Raw genomic sequence first — 21,913 nt, forward strand, 5'->3', positions numbered from 1 at the left:
TGTTGTAAAGATTAAATAAGATAATGGATATAAAATAAATTTGTGAAAAAGTATTTAATAAGGCTAATAGAAGTGCCCCTGAGGCTAGAGCTGGTATTATTGGTGCCTCGCTAATCACAGCTAACTGGCAGGAGTCCATTCTATAAGGTAGAGTTTAGATTCAGAACCTGGGGGCCTGTATCATGAGCCCCTTCATATTTTTGACATTTCTTGGTTTAAGACATTTACCTCAATGCTCTGAGGAAGTCTTTAGGAAAATCCATTCCATCGGAATGAGATGAGTCTAGTATCTGAGAATATGCTTATACTAAGACAATCGTTGGTTTTTCATTTCAGGAATGTCAACCAAGCAACCTCTTGAATCCAAGCCAGTGAGAGTGATAGTGACTTACAAAAAGGCACAACTGCAGAATGATTCCGAGGCCCCACGTGGCGTGGGTCCACCCAGCTACCTGTCTGCAGTGCTTTCAGTCACTGAAGATTAGAGTCTCCATAATCATACTCGACCCTTTCCTTTCCTTTCCTTCCTGTAATATCCCACCAAGAACGCTTTTTCCAAAATGTTTTCGGGACTTTGTTGACTTTGGATTGAATCCTCAGGTCCTGTCCAGAAATAAGTGAATTTTCTGGCAGAAGGCACCTTGAACTAGGACAACCACTTTAGATCATTTGTTTTCAGTTGGAACGTTGAATGAAGAATGAGCACCTTCCAAGGTCCCAGCGCATCCCATCGGAGTTTTTATTTCCTTGATCCAAATTTGAGAAAACCTTTCCACAAAATATCTCTCCTATCTTTCCATTCCTATTATATATTTTTTGTATCGTGCTGTATTGAATATTTTTACATTGATGCAATAAAAACCATTTCATAACTTAGTGGCTCAGACAACCATTTTATTTGTAATGATTCATATTAACACTTTGATGGAGGCTCAGTTGGGCAGTTTTGCTCTCAGCTGAGGTCGTTCATGCACCTGCAGTCAACTGGCAGCTCCACTGGAGCTAACTTATGTGTCTGTCAGTTGGCGCTGGCTCTCTGTCAGTCCCCATGTCTTCAACGAGCTGGCCCAGCCTTCTTTATATGGTGGAGGAAGAGTTCCCAGCAGTAAGAAAGGCTGTTCAAATCTCTGCTTGCTTCACATTTGCTAATGTCCCATTCGTCAAAGCCAGTCACGTGGCCATGCCCAGTGTCGGTATAGGAGGGGCTGTACAAGGGACTACAAAGACAATGAGTTTTAAACGAGGTATTCTTTATTTATTGAGGGCTGTTTCCATGATCTACCACTTGTGATAAAACTCAAGGCAGCACCACTACCACACACATCGTTTTATGCATCAGCTTTTAACCCAACATCCTTCAGACCAGCATTTCCTAAAAGGTATTACAAGTGTGGTAGGAAATATCTTTGAAACAATGACTGGTATTTTTCCTCATGTTCCTTGCCTCTACCCTTCTCCCTGTCTTAAGACATTTTAAGAGAAAGTTAAGATCATTTCCTCAGGGAAGAGAAGTTAGAGCTGAATATGAGGAGAAGAGAGCTCTTTGTTGACTATGAGTTTTAAACACTTAGTTTCCTAGGAAACAAAGGCAATTCATGGCATAAAGATTTAAGTAGAAATCTCGTGGGAAAAGCACAAAATTAATAGGTGTATGGGATATGTGCCCTGTTTGCTGAAGAGAAATCAAAAGGAAGCAGGAAGCACTCCTAGAATAGCTAAATGACATGTCTAAGAAAGATGGGGCCCTGTACATCCATGCAGAGTTTCTCATACCTCAACACAGAAGAGATCAGTGAAATTATGGTATGGAAGTAACAAAGAGAGCCACTGGATTTGAATGAGACATGTCTCAGCCACAGTTGTACAGACCAATTTCCCCGGACCAGATAGTGATTAGGACATCTCAGCAGATTTCAGCGTCCATAGATGACAAAGAGGACCAGAGAAGGCCACAACCTCCTAACTCCTTGGCACTAGAAGACTCCAGAACATGGACACAGTCTTGGGGAAAGTAGAGAGATCCTGAATTTCTACCAATCTGGGGAGAGAGGATCAAACTAGAGATCAAATGAGTTACTTAAAAATATAAAATAGTACATTTCTTACATACATCACTTTGCAGACTGAGATTGATATGAATACATATGAAATACTTTGATCCATGCATTGTTTTCCTACAAAGGATTCCCTGGTCAAACAGGTCTGGGAAATGCTGTATTTTCCTTTTGAAAGTCAAAATGCCCACTAACATCTTAAGTCTTAGAGAAGACCCAGAGTAAAGGAACCCATTATTTTCCATATTTATTTGACCTGGGAGACCTTTTCGGAGGAACTCTATTAGCTAATGATCCTGGGAACATACACTAATAAACACTGCTCTAAATTTATCTTCTTAAGTCACAGATTTTATCATTTCACTCACCTGCTCAAACAGCTTCAATGGGTTTTAAGGGATCTTCGGATTTTTTATTCAGGAAAATGTCCTTTTTAAGACCCTCCACAATGCAACCTGCTCTAGTAATCAATTTTATCTTCACTGTTTCTCAGTGTAGATCCTTTTCTCTAGCTAGGTCAGACACTTCCCTGTTCCCTGGACAAGACACACTCCTTTTTCTAACGATAATTCTCAACTCCCCTTGCTCTCTACATATCCACACACTAGGTAGCCACTTGGATTTTCCTCTCCCAGAAATTTCATAAAGACTTCCCTGACCTCAAATTAATTGTTCTTTAATAATTCACAAGCACTTGCCCTCAATAGACACTGGCTCATACGCTGCTTCACACCATCAAGAATTATGCTGATATGTTTACACATCGTCCAAAGAGTCCCAATTGCTGTGGTAAATGACTACATCCTGTGTTAGGTTTATATTACTTTTAATGCCTGGGTAAATGCCTACTTATAAGAACTATATGAACAAATATGTACACTTTCCTAAGAGTGTAGAGATTTTACATAGATTAGTAATGACTGCAAATTTTAAAACTGCAGAAGAGGCGGAATACAGCACGTACGGAATTTCACTGGGTGGCAATAAGACACCAATTTGACTACATACGTTTTTTAGATGTGACTTCATAGCTTTTACTTATTCACGGGTTCTGGGATATGGTATTTTTATTTGTCACGCAAAGAACAGGATATCAATGTGATATATCTGGAGATAATTGCATGTTTGTGTGAAATTTCTTTTAAATATCAACGTTTTCAGAATACAGGAGGAAAACACATGGCTGGGCAATGCATCAGTGAGTTTTTGAGCCAAGAAAGATATACAAAAGTCCTTCAAATTTGAAAAGAAGAAGAGATAAAAATAACAAGAGGCAAAAAAAAGTTGAAATTCAACTAACTTGTCAATTGCAACTCATACAGGAGATTCTTGCCATGGTGAAATAGTTAAGAAATGTTAGTTTTTCCCTCAGGATACTCAGGTCTGATGTCTCCTTGAGAAAGCCAATTTACTAGTTTTGAGAAAAGACCCAATTGTCTAATCTAGAATGAATAATTAGACTTTCTGAACTGGCCTTTAACATAGCTGGAAAGATCTGTGTAATCATCAGTCAATCTGCACTTAGGGATGTAATGAAGGTGAAACATTTCCAAATGTAAAGCAAAGTTACCGAAGTGGAACATCTTATTTTATTCCAGAAAGAAAGCTTTTCATAGGCTCCCTATATGAGAAAACTAATTCTCACTGTTGATGGGGATTAATTACTATGACGTATGGAATGGAATATATGTACACACACTCAATTTTTATTCCACTAAAGCAAACATGTAAAAATTTGGTGCCACAACTAGAAGGACCCACAACTAAAATATACAACTATGTACTGGGGGAATTTGTGGAGAAAAAGCAGAAAAAAAACAGATTAGCAAAAGTTGTTAGCTCAGGTGCCCATCTTTAAAAAAAAAAAAAAAAGTAGTTTCAGGGGCCGGCCTGGTGGTACAGCTGTTAAGTTTGCACGTTTCCACTTCTGCGGCCCAGGGTTGGCCGGTTCAGATCCCAGGCACTGACCTATGCACCGCTTGTCAAGCCATGCTGTGGCAGGCGTTCCACGTAGAAAATAGAGGAAGATGGGCACAAATGTTAGCTCAGGGTCAGTCTTCCTCAGCAAAAAAAGAGGACGAGCGGTGGCAGATGTTGGCTCAGGGCTAATCTTCCTCAAAAGAACAAAAAAAAAGAAAAGAAAAAACCTGAAACTAAATCACAAAGTTAGATTGCAACAAATGAAGAGTTAAATTTAAAAACTTGTGAATTGCTGATTCCACTAAATTGCACTGTTACAATCATTGAAAATGTACTTTGAAAGCAATTTTTCAGGAATAATGAAGAATATCTATTCAAGGAATTTGAATAAGTCGATTTTTTTGACAAATTTTTCAACTTGGTCTAAATTCCATTGAAATGTTTAAGGGAAAATTCTTGTTTAATATTAACCAGGTACATGAGAAATAAATGAGAAAAAAAACTCTGAAATTAGTGACAAAATGTAGAGAAAAATTTAAAGAAGTTTGATAATATCAAATAAAAAGAAAGATCAATTGAAGTATTAACTTCAAATGAACATTTGAATTGTATTACAAAGAAATCACTGTCTCTTTCAAAAAACTATTTTTATTGCCTGTTCATAGTCTGCCTTACATTTACAAATGATTGTATTGAAATGTCATTATATCATAGCATCTGTTGTTTTTTTCCTAAGAAAAATGAAACCGAACAAAAAAGAATGCCATCAGCATGAAAGCTTCCCCTTAATCAAAGAACGAATACTGAAGAGACAATAATCAACTTTGCTTCGGTAACTAACATCCGCTGGATTGGAAAGAAGGTGATGCTTTTATTTCCGTCGGTGTTTGACCTCCAGTTCTGTTTTTGAGGCTCGGTGGTGAGGTTTCCGAATACGCTTTGAAAGAACAGCCCACGTTCTTTGTCTCCCCGGAAGCTGACAGTATTTTTGTTGTTGTTGTCGGTGGTGGTGGTGGTGGTTCAGCTTTCAAAAATAAACGAAAAACCCGCCAAATCTAAGAAGCAAGGCACGTTTTTTAAAGTTTTTCGTTCCTTCAGCTCTCCTCCGTCTGCCCTCGATTTCTCTTGTCTAACAACTTGTTCGCATTACGTCCTCATAAACGAAAGCTTTTGTTTTTCCCTAGGAAGAACATTTATAATAATGTGCTCAAAGTTTAAATACTGGATAATGGAAACTAAAGATAAAGTCCTCTCTCTGTCTCTTTCTTTCTCTCTTTCTTGTCTCCTCCTCATCTTTAATAGAAGGATAATAAAAAATTTTCAGTTCTGCTAATTTAGAGGATAAACTGGAAAAGGTACACACACAAACAAACGTATAACTAAAACCGGAAGTTAATAGACTTGCCTTAATTACATCTTGGGAAAAATTTGTTAGAATTTATCTTTTTAAACCAAACTCAATAGAGATCTAAATGCTTCTGAAGAAATAGGGGAAAATGTTAGGAGTAGAATGAAATCGTCTTTTGAAGGTTAAAAAATTGCTTTTGCTGGGAAAAAACGTGTACCCCGAACCTAGAGTAACGATAAACTATTCGGTGAAGAAAGCAAACTTGGAAATCAGGATAAATTAAGGACTAAACACCATTTTAAAGTTATTGTATAATTAATTAAGTATTTAATGGGTAGACTTTGTGTGTGTGTGTCTTTTGCAACTTAACCCAACTAAATATTCTCTCTGTACATTTATAAATGGAAACTGATAGTTCTGTCTGTAATTTGTAGAAATGACTTTTGCTGTGGAACTCTTCATGAAGTTATCTTGTAATTTTTTTGTCTAGCACAGTCTGCTCATGTTAGCTACATATATTATAAATGCTCCATTTAATAATGCAGCATTGGCAGCCCTATTTCAGTTTGGGGATTAAATTTATTGAAAGTGACTCTGTTAACACGTTAATTTTAAAGAACAAAAATTATCTAATATTACATCCAAAGAGATATTAATTCCATGAATATGTCAAAGTCATAACTGTTCACAAACCCCGTTTGATGACTGATATCTTCAACTAATCTCTTATTTTTTCAGAAATGCACAAGGTCAAATTGTATACAACTGGATATAATCTTCGGAAGTGCTTACTGGATCATTCTCTGCTTGAAAAGGAAATTTCTCCCAACATACTCAAGGTTTCCCTTTTATTTAGTCTTAAAATCATTGAAAACATAAGGCACTGGATGACCTGAGAAAACATATTTGAACAGATTTCCTACTGGGTTCTCAGAGCTTAAATACTGTTCCCAAGATTGCAGATGGTCAGTCTGTATCACAAAGTCTATCAAATTACTGATTTCTTTCACGGACAGATGGCAAAGGGGCCTGACAGAAGCTCAGTCTTCAAGTGGTGGATATTTGTGTGTGAGTACGTGTATAACTGCTGAAGAACAAAGATCTTTTACTCTGAAAGGCAAAAATAATTCTATGTGTTACCTCGGCCATATTTGTCAGTACAACACCGAAGACTAACACTTGAGTTTTGGAGTTACAGATGAAAAGAATACTTTACCCAGCCAAAAAAACACAACAAATTGTAAGGCTGTTGCTTTACCTAAACTATGGTATAACTTTTCCCATGAAAACCAAAAACAAAACAATTGCGAACACCTGAAATAGCTGAAGGGTGATTCAATCGGTAAGAAAATTTGGAATTTAATATTAATTTTTACACTTTGAAAACTGGAGAATCGTATTCTTCATTAGTGAAAGATAGTTTAGAAGTAAAAAATGATAATAATTTATCCATTTATAAGAATCTAAAATATTCCTTTTTATAACCTCTCGTCTGTTTTTCTTAAAAAGTACAATCCTTTATTCAACTTGAGCTCATCTCTTCTGAGAACAAAATGCAAGACTTTAACGGAATTGCTGGTTGCCCAGCAGCACCTGAACTAGCTGTGCTCCTTTGCTGCGTCTGTGCAGGACACGTCATTTCATCAGCTCCTGGAGTTAATGAAGCGTCTGGAAAGCCTCCGTGTCCAAAACCACCGTCTCCCTTTTAAAATTATTCCGTCGTCTGACAGATCTCAATCATTTATGATGAGAACAGTCAGAGATGAGCGATTTTTTTCCTGTTTCTTCTGACCTAAGATGTGGTGAGGAAGCAAGCAAATTTCTAGCCTAATTTCTGGTGGAACCTGTCCCAGGAAAGACCACATTTTGAGAGGAAAGTGAGTTGGTGTTTGCCTGGAGGCTGGACGTGCGTAAACCATCTCTCTCCTCTGGAGGTGGAAGACAGCCACTCGTTTGGCATGGAATCTCAGTCAACTGACAGAGCAGGCAATTGACAGAGCAGGAACAGCGCATCCGGTGCGTCATTAAGTATCAAGATGACGAATGGAGGTCATAATTAAGCTCCTGCTTAACAGCTCATTGCCTTGAGTAATAATAATGATGAATTTATACAAGCACCCTCTTATCTTTTCTCTCATCATCCTCACAGAGAAATTTAATGGTCAGAGTTTTCATCAGCAAGAAATTTATCAGCCTACTCCTTAATTAAAACCTTCCTTCTAGTCTCCACATTAAAATTTTTATGTTTTCTATCTTTAAAAATTACTTCAATTGCTCTTTGGGGACAAATCATTGTATGAATCTCTAAATACAAACAAGTCAGCTCAGTGAGATGCTGTAAGGCAATTACTTCATTTATGTATGTTTATTCTCAAGGAGCAAGAAAATTATTAGAGAAATCTCATATAAAGGCTGTATTTTGATGGATAGAAACACTAAAATGAATTATGCAATAGAGGTGACATATCTTGATTTTCTATAAAATCTATATTATCAAATATCTTTCCGTAAGGATTGAGTTATTTCTGTTAGAGGCGAAAGAAGAGAAAGGAAAGTATTAGATAATTAAAAATAATATTTTTACAAAACTGTCCCCTCATTTATAAAAAAGGGTAAGATTTGAGTCGAGGTTCAATACTGAGGTATTAGAATTCCATATTCAGGGGAAATAAAATATATATGTTTGTCTAAACAAGAAACCAACACATTAAAAAAAAAGTAGTAACTGACAGAGGGTGATTTTAATATGGCAATTAGTCCCTGATCAAATGGGCAATCAAAGAACTGTGGGCTCTATGAATTTCATTGTATGTAAATTTCACATGCGTTTTTCAGGAAAAAGTTTTTGATCTTTATGTCCCATAGGAGACAAGGTATTAGACAACAGACACGTCCGTGTCTGTGGCCCTCATATTTCCGAATAATCCAGCAGGTAAACAAATGCACAGTTGTTCGTATTGTTACTTTTATCATTTCTATTGTTGTTGTTGTTGTTTAGTTGAAGCTCAAGTGTAACTGCTCTTTCTGTAGTCAAGTAATTTATTCGCTCTGGAACAATGCCAATCAAGTGAAGCACGTGATGCAGAGATGGTCCTCACCCAGGGAGAGCAGATGGTGGGAAGAGCACCAGTTTCACTTGCTGAGTGTCTGTATCTTTCACCAGGATTCAAGAGAGATGCATCTGCCTGGACATGGAAGGGAAAATATTTCCACTTCTCACTTTTCTCCTCCTTTTTATTTTTAAAAAATAATCTCCACCATTGTTGAAAAATCTTTCTGCTGGTAAAAGAATCCCCAGAAGACCCCCACAAATCTGTAACGGGGGATTTTCTGTTTAAGTATAACGGATTTGGATAAACATGCGAGCGCGAAGGTGGAAGCTAGAATATTCTCCCATCTGGCATGGTTTATATCAGTCCCCTCTTGCTGTCTGTCCACAGCATATTCTTGTCTCTGCATACAATACAGCTTAAGAGCAAGGATTTGGAAGAAGTTCTGCGTTTGAGTACTGGCTCCTACGTTTACGGGCCATGTGACTCTGCACAGGTCAGTTATACTTTCTGGGCTTCAATTACTTCATGTTTAAAAAAAATAGAATCATGACAACACCTACTTCAGAGGAATACTGAGATGAGTAAATGAGATCATGTATTATGGAATTTAGTGTAGTGCAGCATATATAAACTCTTGATAAGAGATACTTCCTCTACTTAGACAACATGAAAAGAGTTTCCTATTACCAAGAAAAGAAAATTATCCTTTACAAAAATATTCATTCTGCCAATTAACAGGGTGGATGAAAAGATAAAGTATAATAATGGATCCTCATGGGAAAATGATAGGAAAAAGAACTGCTTTTTTTGGCACTCATATTTTGTGTCAGAAAGGAACAGCATGTCAGCAACCCAGTCACATGTCCAGCTATGAGAACTCTTGTCCCAGCTTTGGTGACACACTGTGGCCACCCCAGATATTTTGTAAATTCAGCTCCCATTAAGTCTGTGGTAAGGTCCTTGATCTACCATGTAAGCTTAAGGCTGCCCTGTGAGCCAGATGAGAGAACTGAGTTCAAGCTGCTTCTTCACTGGGATTGGGCTCTTGATATTGGCCTCTTTAGGGCTAAGATGGACCATCTGAGTTTCTCAGGGACTCCCTGGGGCACCCCTCAGAAAGATAGCTTTTGGCAGCTGTCTCAATTAGCACAATACATCGCATGGTGAGTTATTCTAGTCCAGTTATCGCCCCCAACTCCAGCCTAGCTGACTGCTGGCTGCCTGAAGTCCACTGCTTCCTCAGGGTCGATGTAGTCTGCCTGCTCTATTCTCTCTCTTCCATCCCTGATCTTTTATCTCACCTTTTCTACCTTCCTGCTCACAGCCCGTAACACTATTCTAGGGCTTCTGGCTTGAGCATTGGGTTTTGATCATCCCCGCCAAAACTTTTGCCCAAACATGTAAAGTTTCTGACATAAAGTTCAAGTACCACAAAAGACAGTTCATTTCCTGCTCCCTTGCCCTAATGATGATCCCATATCATAGTTCATCTCTCTCATATAACCTTGACAATCTCACCCGTCTGTCCCTAAGTCCTAGTTGCCTGGCACAAATTTAACCTTAGTTAAACCTGTCACTGTATATATTCCACATCTGTAACAGACCAGATCAATGAGGCTTGAAAAAATTACACAATCACAGCTGCATTCACAAAGCATAATTTACAGTTATAAGGCAATAAGATTAAATTTATGACAACAAATTTCAAAGGAACACTCAATAAATCCAAGCAGTCCAATCACATCTCCTTTGTCAATCGTCCCTCACTTCCCCAGATTATATCTTCTGTCTCTCCAAACATCCAAAATCCTATCCGCCATTCTCACTCTCATCCGTTGACTTTCTTTTTTTGTGTGTGTGCTTTTTTGTTGAGGAAGATTGGCCCTGAGCTAACATCTGTTGCCAATCTTCCTCCTTTTTTTTTCTCCCTAAAGCCCCAGGACACAGTTGTATATTCTAGTTGTGGGTCATTCTAGCTCTTCTATGTGGGATGCCACCACAGCATGGCCTGATGAGTGGTGCTAGATCCACACCCAGGATCCAAACCCACTAACTGTGGGCCGCCAAAGTGGAGCATGGGAACTTAACCACTCAACCATGGGGTCAGCCCCTGGCCCTATTTCTTAATTCACCAGGAAAATAGAAGAAAACCACCTTATGTTTCACCACTAAATTTACAAACCTGCCTGTACCTAAACCGAAATAGTCTGCTATTTCTCCCAGTCTTCACAGAGTTCAACCTTTCAATTTGTGCATCTTATCACCTCATATCTCATCGTTCAAGGATTTTGCTCCTACAAAAAAATTTTGCTCTCTTCTGCATCACCAATTTTCCCCTATATCATTCCCATCAGCATACAGATTTCCTGTGTTATCTCCCAGATTTAGATAGAAGCCCTCCTTAACTCTACATCCCCTATTTAGCTGACATTGGAATTGTCTGCCTCCCCTATAACGATACTCCTTATACAAGTTTTCTATACTCACTGTCCCCATTTTCTCAACTCCATTCTCTTCTGATGCAGCTCCGATAAGATTGACCCACTCCTCCACTGAATCTAACATTGTCAAAGATTTCCATATTGCCAAATCCAATAGTCAATTCTCAGTCCTCATTTAACTTGATTTCTCGGAAGCTCTTGATGCATTTGACTGCTCCTTCTGATACCAAGCCTGATATCAGTTTCCCTACATTAAACCCAGCATGTATGAGGTTAAAACCAAAACACTCATTCCCTGCTTACTCCCTGGCTTCCTGGCTACAGAATCCACTTCATCCATGGAGACAGACACCGCCAAGGACAAGCACCTGGATTTGCTATCTCCTTGCCGCAAAGAGATACAGGCTGGTGGGAAAGCTGCTGACCAGCAAGGTCATGGGCTCCCTCCTCTCTGCAAGTAGTCTCAAGGCCAAAGACAGGCTGGTGGGAAAGCTCCGACCAGCAAGGCCATGTGCTCCCCCTCCCCTACCTAAAACCCCAAATAAAAACCCTTCCTTTTAGCTTTTCGGGGAGTTTGGGATTTCAGTGTGAGCTGCCCTCTCTCCTTGCTCAGTGCTGTGCAATAATAAAATTCCTACATTCTTCCACTACCCCTGGTGTCAGAGATTGGCTTGCTGTGCAACGGGTGAGCAAACTCACTTCAGGTTTGATATCACTTCCTTTTGGAGTCAACTTCTTCACTTGGCATCCAGGACAACAGACTCTCTCAGGTTTTCTCCCTTTTTCCATGGATGCTCTGTTTCAGTTTCCATTGGTGTATCTTCTTCATCTTGCCAATTTCCAATTTTTGGAACACTCCTAATGAATATCTTTAATTTAAAAAATAATAATATGACTAACGACTAGTTTCTTGAACATTATACATAGAGTTATATTCTACAGTCAATTAATATTTTTTCTATAATAGAAAGGATAGTTACAGGAAAGACATATCAATATAAACTAATTTCCATGATATAATAAGACACTCCTTTTTATTTTTAGAAATAGTTTTTAAAGGGTGGATAGACAAGCATACATGTGTATATATACACACACTATACACACGCTCTTCTCTTCATTCTGACAATTTCACCCAAATACATTGCTTTAGCCATCATTTCTATTTAACAGACCCCAATATAGATTGCACCAGCACAGCCCCATCTCCCATGTTTCAGAGCTATACAAGAATTACTATATAATTTCTCATGACACTTCTGAGTATGAAAGCAGTACTATGAATAATTATGCCAGGACCATAGTCATACACTGAGACGGTCCGAGACAAACCTGCGTTTATTGACACCCTGCATAGATCTGTCAATTTGATATTTCCACATGTCCCACAGGCATTTCAAATTTAATAGCTCCAATAGTGAGTTCATCTTTTCTCTCACAGTAACCCTGAAATAACACGCCATTCCCATGCCTGCATATCTCACACTGCTCAACTATCAATCATGACCATTCTAGCTATATTTCTTGAATCTACACTTCCTGCTTTCTATCTGCACTGTTGCTGCCTTGGTTTACCCAATCATTTTCAGACTGAACTGCTCAATATCTTCATATCACCATCCTTGACATCTCCATCTAATTTCCCCAAATATTAACATCTTATATAACCACAGCACAATGATCAAAACCAGGAAATTGACATTAATACAATAATATTAACTAATCTACAGATTTTATTCTAATTTTGGCAATTACCTCACTAATGTCCTTTTTTGGGACCAAGAGCCAATCCAGGATCACACGTTGCATTTTTGTGATCATGTCTCCTTATCTCCTCCAACCTGGGACAGTCCCTCAATCCTTCCTTGTCTCTCGTGACCTTGACACTCTTGAAGGTGACTGGCCAGTGTTTCACGCAGTACCTCTTGATGTGGGCCTAACTGATGTTCCTTCCTGATTGAAGTCTAGTATGCGTTTTTGGCAAGAATATCACAGAATTCATGTTGTGCCCTTCTCAGTGTGTCATATCAGGGGACACAGGGCCATACGTCTCATTATTAGTGACTATTTGGTTAAGGTGGTTTCCATTATCTCCACTGGCAGGAAATATTGAGATTATGTAAATATTCTGTTTCTCATACTTTCACCAACTAATTTTCAAATCTATTATGAATCTTGCCTAAAACAATGACTGTGGCATTTGTCCAAAGGTGATTTTCTATTTCTGTCCTTCCTTATACATTTATTAATTGGGATTTTACTGTAAGGAAGAGCTTTCCCTTCCTCTCCATTTATTTATTCAACCATTACATCAGTACGGATGTACGAATATTTGTTTTATTTATGGGGTATAATCCATTATCGCTTTTTAAATTTTTTCATTGTTATTTATTTATTTTTTTATTAAAGACTTTTTTTAGAGGAGTTTTAGGTTCACAGCAAAATTAAGAAGAAGGTACAGAGATTTCCCATATATTCCCTGCCCCGACACATGCATAGCCTCCCCCATTATTAATATCCCCACCAAAGTGGGACATTTGTTACAGCTGATGAACGTACATTGACACATTGTAATTGCCCAAAGTCTAGTTTACACTAGGATTCACTCAGTGCTGTACATTCTACGGGTTTGGACAAATTGTGATGACATATATCCACCGTTATAGTATCATAGACAGTATTTATTTCACTGCCCTAAAAATCCTCTGTGTTCTACCTATTCATCCCTCCTTCCCTGACCCCAACCTCTGGCAGCTACTGATCTTTTAACTGTCTGCACAATTTCACCTTTTTCAGAATGTCGTACAGTTAGAATCATACAGGATGTAGACTTTTCAGCTTGGCTTCTTTCACTAACTGCAGTAATATGCGTTTTAGGTTCCTCCATGTCTTCTCATGGCTTGATAGCCCATTTCTTTTTAGGGATGAATAATATTACATTGTCTAGATGTACCACAATTTATTTGTCCAGTCACCTACTAAAGGACATTGAAGCTGCTACAAACTTTTCTGTTCAGGTTTTTGTATAGACACAAGTGTTCAACTCATTTAGGTAAATACTAAGGAGCGTGATTGCTGGTTTGCATGGTAAGTGTATGTTTAGTTTTGTGAGAAACTGACAAACTGTCTTCCAAAATGGCTGGACTGTTTTGTATTCCCACCAGCAACGAATGAGAGTCCCTGTCGTTCCACCTCCTTACCAGCATCTGGTGTTGTCAGTGCTCCAGATTTTGGCCGTTCTAATTGCTTTGTAGAGGTATCTTATTGACTTGCGTTTCCTTGATGGCACAGGATGTGGAGCCTCTTTTCATCCGCTTACGTGTCATCTGCATATCTTCTTTGGAGAGGTCTAGTAAGGGTTTATTCCAACCACACCATATGGTTTACTCTAGCTTTCCCCTTTCCTTTATTTTAATTTCTTTCTCTGAAAATGAGAAACTTGGCTATCATTATCCACAATGTATTTTCTTTTTACTTATTCCTAGAACACACATAAAGCAGTTTCAGAATTTCTAACTAATAACACTATGAAATACAGAGTAGTAACCTGAGTACGGTATGTTGCAGTTCATTTTTTTTTTTTTTTTTTTGTCTTTAGCTTTAGAGAATATAGGAAAAAAATACTGTTTTCCAAAGTTACTTAGGTGAATTCTTTTCTTCCCCACTCCCTCTGGTGCAGTTATATAATTCATTAGTAACAAAGTTAGGGTGATTTGTTAGTATTTGTATTCCATTTTGGATTTTCCTCTGTACTGGTTAATTCTAATTAATTAATTCCTTTTTCACGAATGTGAAATATCAACACGCTTCTAAAAATCAGAACTATACAAAACACCATATTAAATTCTTGGAGGGTTTACTCAGAGAAGTGACCCTCCTCCTTCATTCCTTCAACCCTGGTCCCATTCCCCCATTCATTTACTCTTTTCATAGCCTTTGCTTGTAAGTAACCAACCCCATTAGTTTCTGCTTTATCCGTTCTGTTTCTTTTTCACAATTGCATAGATTCATGTATACTTTCTTGTTTCCCCTTCTCTCTCACATATAAGGCAGTGTACTATAGAATCTCTTTCACACTCTAATTTCTCCCTAAAAATATATCCCTTTAAAAATATGTGTGTGGTGCATAGAAGTCTCCCTCATTCTTCTTTACAGCTGCATAGTACTCCTTTGTGTGAAGGTCCCATTGTTTATTCAACAACTCTCCTTTGCAGGCATTTAGACTGTTTCAAGCATTTTGCATTTATAAACAATGCTTCAGTGAATAAACTTGTACATATATGTTTTCCCATTGTTGGAGGTATATTCTTCAGGACAAATTCCTAGAAGTAGGATTATTGAGGTAAGTGCATCAAAAGGCAAGTGCACGTGTAACTTTGTTAGATATTGCCAAATTCCCCTCCAAAAGGGTTGTATCAATTTGCATTTCTACCAGAAATGTATGAGAGTGCTTGTTTCTCAGACAATCTTCTCTATAGAACATTTTTTAACTTAAACTCTTAGTCTGAGGCTAGGAAACCAATCCCCCAAAATTTATCTCCTCCAGATTTTGCGGTAGAGCCTACACATGTGAGTGAATTCCTCTCTGAGTTACTCAATATCTGCCAAAGTTTTGGCCTCCCAGGAGAAGATCTTCCTTCTCATCTGTAAGATGACTCTTCAGGGACTCTGGAAGACATAGAAGAGGTATCAGTCTGGTTTCCTTGGAGGACTTTGCGCACATCAGTTTCATATGTAAAATACACCCCTTATTTCTTAATAATGGGCTTCTGATACCTGATTTAATAAGATCTATTCTCAAGCATAATATCACAGGTATGGTCTTGGTTGCACAATTGATATGTTTGATTCTATTCTGATACAACTACATTGCCATGAAGAATATACACATTTAGTAAAAATACTTCTTAAATTCTGAGGGCTCAGTAATACCAACAACATTCTAACAAATATACTTGCTTCAGTACCATGTAACAAATTCTCGAGTCTCTGGGTATTGGCTCAGCAGTCTGCTTTCACAAATTTATCTACTGCTAAACTAAAACAAGTCCTGGAAATCTTGACTCATCCACTTAATACATTCTGACGCTTGTGTAAGTGGTGCCACCTTAAATCCAAAGCCAGTAGCCATGAGTCCATTCCTTGAGATATCAATAGAGCTCCTGGTACAATCCTTTTCCTAAGGTTTGAAAACTGTTCTACTTTGTAGAATAATCGACGTGTGGCCTCCACCTCATGTCAAAACTTTCAGACAAGCAGGAGAGGAAATCAGAATTGCCTGTTGATGATAGGGCTGAATGGCTGTGGTTAATTCTATCAGTAACCAGAAATATCAGAACGGAGGGGAATAAAATCCCCTGGATATAATACACAAATGTTACCTATGAATTTGATCAGTTTCCCTTTATAGTAGTAACATTATGGACATGTGAGAGCTTTCCTGTAAAGTATACAATCTCTGAATATATTTAGATTAATAAAATTTTTGCCTGAATTCAATTCAACCAATAAAGGTGAAACTTCTCTGATTTCACAATTTCTCTTCCCTTGCAGCTTTTACAACAGTATTGAGCTGTATGAAATATGAAGCATACCGGACAGAAAAAAAAAAAAACCTATTTCTAGCAGTTTCTTGTGTAAGATGAAAAAAATAGATTAGTTAAAAAAAAATCTTGAATTTATTTATTCATTTACATTTTATTTTTCTGAATTTTGTGTCTGACCTTGAGAAGACAAAATCAAAGCATTAACAGAGGAGGCTGGTCACTTGATTAAGGTGGAAGCATGGTAGCCTGAGAGCAATGAATGGTTGTGGCTTGGTTTCTTGCTAATCGAAATGACAGCACAATATTTTTAAATGAACATATGCCGAAGTTAGGACAATTGGAAGGAATCTTAGCTCTTTTGGAAGCAAAGAACCTTTGGGTTCTGTCTGTTTTAGTTATCAAGCATGCAACAAAGTAGGATAAGCACAGAAAGTTTATCTGGTAAGAAAGAATCAATCTCAGCCGTCTGGGCAGGTTACACAAAAGGTAACAAATAACTTTTACTACCTCTTCTAAAGAGCAGACTGAACACTCCTATACCAATCTGTCATTTTAACAGAGAAAACCACATTCTAGAGCTCTGTTAATGTAATATTTTAGCAGTAAAGAATTCATGAGTTATTTAAATCTTATAAATAAACTTGTAAAAGCTGATCCTACTTTGCCAACATTTTAATGGTTTCATTGCTTCTCTCCACACTCATTATTTGCCATTATTATAAACTAAGACAAATAAAGCTTACTTTCTGAAAGCCTTGTAAACTTTCTCTGCCCATGGAAGCTTTTTCTTTCACTATCTTCTTTAACTTTCTGGACAGAATCTTTGCTTTAAGACATAGCAGCTTTCTTTTCCCATTGATAAATAAAAGTACATCCCATTACATTGCATACACATTTAGTATTTTTCTCAAACCACTGTTCCCAGGACAGCTTCAACACTCATCTTTACCCAAAATATCTAACTCATCTTTCACAGAGAAAATTGAGAGGTCAGTCACCGAGAGCTGCTTCATACACCATCATGTGGGCACACAAGCAGATTTCACGAGCACACGTCAAACGAGTACGTGGAGATACACGTGCCATTTTTATACCTCCAGGAAAGGGCAAAAAATGAACATGTTCAGCAATATAATCCAAAGGAAGAGAGACACAAGAGCTTATGTCTGTAGTTCTACAGCTTTATAACAGGTCAAAGGGAAACAGAAACACAGCATCATGGTGGCTGACATCTCAAGGTGCTCTTCTTCCTTCCAATGGAATGGAAACGCATCCCTGCACGAAAAGACAAACAAAAGAGATGAACAAAAGCCGACTCTGAGATCTGTCACTGACAGAGCTGGTCAAATGTTCAGACCCTAAAACCGGATTTTCATTGTTGCCACCCAGGGGGAATAATCTATTGGTTGTGCACAAATGAGAATCAGAACAAAACTTTGCCAAAAATCAGAAACAAAGTAAAATCTTGAGCCCAACAATATCAGCAGCCCTGCTCTTAGTATCACCTCTGCGCAGAGATTCGTGTTGACATGCCGTGCCTAGTAGATAGGGCACCCACGATATGGCTGCTGTTCGGGATGCGGCCTGAACTAATTTACATACTTTGGGATATTGTGATTTATGGTAATGACCATCCTCCTTGAAACCCAGCCATATCGAAAAAAGAAAGCATAAATTTTAAAGTGGTAAAAGGGAAAAGGAAAATCAGTAAAACTTGCTGAATCTAACAGAATGTGATAGTGGGAAGAAAAGAAGTGAGCAAAAACATCATACATAAAAATTACAAAGTAAGATATAGACATAAATCCTAATACATGAGTGTTTTCAATAACTTTAAATAAAATGAGCTTTCCAGTTGAAAGACAAAGACTGTCAAAGTCTATTAAATTGGACTTTAAGAATCTAGTTATATTCTGTTTACAAGAGAGATTTTTGAGAGATTTTTTAAGAGAGATATTCTGTTTATAAGAGAGATACCTAAAACATAACTAAAACATAATGATACAGAAGTGTCTAAAGCAAAGAGAAAACAGTGCTATCAGGCTATTATTGGTGAAAAGGGAGCTTATTTGGCTATATTAATATCAGGCAAAACACACCTTAAGGTAAAATTATGTTCTGAATAAAGAATTTAAAGATCTAATGACATATATATAATATATATAAATATAAATGTAATATATAATATACTAAGAATATATAATAATAAATATAATTAAATTATATGTTATATTCAGTACATATTTATATATTGTTAATTATAATATATTATATATTTTATAATAAAACATATATCATTAGATTTTAAATTTCTTTATTCAGAAAAAATTCGACCTTAAGATATATTTTGCTCAATATTAATATATTAATTATGACATATTAATATATCATATATTAGATATATATGATATATAATAAAAAGTTGATATAAGATGATATATTATATTTATATAAGATATAATATTAACACTATTCATAACATGATATTAAGATATTTATATACTAGATATATATATGATTTCTAATATGTAAATATATGTACATATACATGCATACATATATGCACATATAGAGAAAGTTTTAAAACTGTATTAACCTAAGCATCCAATATAAGTAACAAGAAAAAAGCAACAGAGTGTACGCAAAGAAAGTAGAATGGAAGAAATGACCAAATTAAGAACACAAATTAATTTAGGCCAATTTCACTTATACACATTAGAAACAAAAATGCTCAAAAAAATGTCAAACCAATCAAGCAATGTGTGTGTGTACATGAATACACAAACATGTGAAGATACTAAGTGTTGATAAGGCGTGGAGCAACTGCAGCTCTCATATACTGTTGCTTGGAACAGAAAGCATTAAAACTACTTTGAAAAATTCTTAGAAAATTGTAATAAAATCATGAATTGAAAAAATATATCTAAACCATAAGAGGCCCCAATACTGTATTTAAGAACATTCTAATAATTCTCAAAATCATTACCCGAAGACCACCTCAAATTTTCCTCACCATTTTCTGAACTGAAATTTCTAGTTTACAGTGAACATGTACTGAACGTCAATTATCAGCTGGAAACCATCCAATGTGCTAGAAAGACACAAGGATGAACAAGACATAATCCTTGCCATAAAGGGATTCATGGGTAACTTCAAGTGACAGACCTGAAACGACTAATAGAGCAGATCACAAAAGCATGAGAGGTATTTACAAAAGGACGCGATGAAAAATAAATTGAAAGTAAAGATTGATTCTGCTTAAAGAGGAAGGGACAGAAGGTGCACAGAGAATGCTTCTCGGAGATGGTGATATTTAAGTAGGGCACCGCAGGATAAGTATGAGTTTTCCTTGCAAATTAGCTTTAGAGGGAGAGGTGGAGCTAGAATTCTAAACAGTATCAACAACATAAAAGAGGTGCAGAAATAAGAAAAGTGCATGGTACGTTTAAAGGTATGCGTACTAGTCAAAGAAGAAACTGAGAAGGTATACCAGTGCTAAGTTTCATAACACACATATTACAAAGAGGAAAACAGTTACTGTGCCTTCCCAGTACATCAATTTGCTTAAAACCTGTTGCCAGAAGAAATGATACCTATTTGCAAAGGTACATCATATTGTTACTTGAAATTCTAGAGTTAACATATATTGCTAATTGCTTGAATATCACAAGAAACTCCTATTATTTTAATTCAAAAGACTTCGGTAATTTTAATAAGAAGATAATGTTAGTGAGTAAAATGAAGAAATCTAAAATGCTGTGTGTGTGTGATTTTTTTTTAAATATGCTTCATTACTTTTAGAAACTCACTGATTAAGAATGTTTTCTTTCCTGATATTTTGAAAGTAGTTAACCCTGCCTGTTGTCTGTTGAAACAAGCAGCATGGGTATCATAGTGAAAAAAATGTAATGTCTTCCTAATTCTGTATTTAATACGCTTAGAGACATACAAAAGGCTAACATATTGCTGACAAGCTTAATATCTTTAAATTTTTTAATTTAATTCATAAATTAGGATTCTTTAGGTTATATGCAACAGATATTCACATGGGCTTGCTTAAGCCGAAAGAGGGAATTTACAATCAGGATGCTCAGATATGTTGAGAATGCAAGGAGATTAGAAAAATGAAGGCTCAGGAAGAGTAAAAATCCAGGTAACTCCAGACGCCTGAGTGACAGCTCTGCAGTTTCTCAGTTCCCGTCAGCTCTTGGAAATCCAGTTGGCTATTGGTCAGTGAGCTACAGTCAGCCTGGCAGGGCACAGAACAGAGCAAAGGGCCTACACTCAATCAATGTACATGGGTGAAATTATAAAATTCAAGAATGATTTTTCCTCCAAATAGATGTTACAAAGAATTAAAACATTTTGTTTCATTCACAGGCGAAGGAGTCTAATAGTCTTACACTCTTTGTTGTCTCACTGAACTCCTACATCCTCTTTCTCCCAGCCCTCGGCTATAAAGGGGACGGTATGCAAAAAGAGCGCAGACTGAGTTCAAATATTTCCTTTCTATCTTGTTTGGGAAAATGTCTGACATGATGTTTGTCAGAAGCAAAATGTAAAAGTTTCCAGGGAGCTACAGTCAGTGGCTATAAAAAGATTAAGACAAGCATTGCATTAAATGTTACTCTCAGCCAGTAGATCCAGCGAAAGAAAAGAATGGCAAACAAGAGGAATGTTCCAGACTTACTCTACCAAGAATATGGTGAAAAGTCACCTCTCAGTTTGGAGAAATCAAGAAGTCCCTGTTTGAGCTTCAACACAGCCTTTCTCTCTGGTGGTATGAGCAGAGGGAAGGAGATCTGAGTCACAGAGGGAGCTGTGTGCTTCCGGCTTTACAGGCTGGCTGAGAGAGAGAGAGAGAGAGAGAGAGAGAGAGAGAGGGAGAACTTGTAGAAGCTGAGAAACAGCTCAAAGTCACGTGTGTGGAGCTGGCCTGAAGACTAGAGTAGGTACCAGCCCACAAGAGTCAGCTTAAGAAAATCACGTTACCTGAGGTCACTGGAAAAGCCCGGAGGAGAGAACGCTGCGCTTCCTAACACAGACACAGACTAATCATAGCTAATGATAACTGAGGGCTTGTGGTGTGCTGGATACCTCACTGAACACTCTCTTGCTTTATTTCACTTAATCTTCAAAATAGCCTAATGAGATAAGCACTGTTCTTTTCTCCAGTTTGAAGAAATTGAGGCTTAGCGAAATGAAGCAACTTGCTCAAATAAACGGGCGAGTCAGAATTTGAATGCAGAGCCTGCGCTGTTGGGTCCGTGTTCTCGTGACAACACCAGAAGCCTCTCCTTGTAAGAAAGCCGTAGTTGCCTTTGAAAGCTGGCTGTGGAAGGCAGCGAGGGGCTGATGAGTGGGCCCACAGAAAGCATGAGGCTTTGGACCATGTGAATTACACTGGTGCTCCCTATAAACAGATGTCAGCATAAAGAATTTAAGAGGAAAACCAGTCCCTTCATTGTTAAAAGTTTACCCTAAAGTAGACTGGGTGATGTCAGCTTCTCAGGCAGCACCAGACCTCAGCGAAGCGCTATCTCTTTGCCCT

At 37.4% G+C, this 21,913-nt stretch overlaps 1 protein-coding gene and 1 long non-coding RNA gene across 7 annotated transcripts in view; one reads left to right on the top strand and one right to left on the bottom strand.

The window, feature by feature from the left end:
- The window catches only part of LOC102150444 (rho GTPase-activating protein 20-like), a 50,375-nt gene extending 49,499 nt beyond the window's left edge, over positions 1 to 876 (top strand). For both annotated transcript variants that reach the window (XM_070259700.1, XM_070259699.1), the window contains one exon: positions 337 to 876. The gene's annotated coding sequence lies outside the window, so the exon portion shown is untranslated. The remainder of the gene's footprint in view (positions 1 to 336) is intronic.
- LOC106782884 (uncharacterized) lies at positions 870 to 21,287 on the bottom strand. Of its 5 annotated transcripts, XR_011436219.1 has the most exons (6): positions 21,080 to 21,287; positions 17,457 to 17,637; positions 15,382 to 15,484; positions 14,017 to 14,240; positions 11,516 to 11,685; positions 870 to 2,038 (listed from the first exon to the last, which is right to left on the bottom strand). It is a non-coding gene; the product is annotated as an uncharacterized lncRNA (long non-coding RNA). The 5 variants fall into 5 exon arrangements; XR_011436220.1 differs by lacking the exons at positions 870 to 2,038; positions 11,516 to 11,685; positions 14,017 to 14,240 and having other exon boundaries at positions 15,098 to 15,484; positions 21,053 to 21,275; XR_011436221.1 differs by lacking the exons at positions 870 to 2,038; positions 11,516 to 11,685; positions 14,017 to 14,240 and having other exon boundaries at positions 15,098 to 15,484; positions 17,361 to 17,637; positions 21,080 to 21,219.
- Between the last annotated feature and the right edge of the window lie 626 nt (positions 21,288 to 21,913).

The sequence above is a fragment of the Equus caballus genome, chromosome 2 (genome assembly GCF_041296265.1).
Source record: "Equus caballus isolate H_3958 breed thoroughbred chromosome 2, TB-T2T, whole genome shotgun sequence".
NCBI lineage: Eukaryota > Metazoa > Chordata > Mammalia > Perissodactyla > Equidae > Equus > Equus caballus.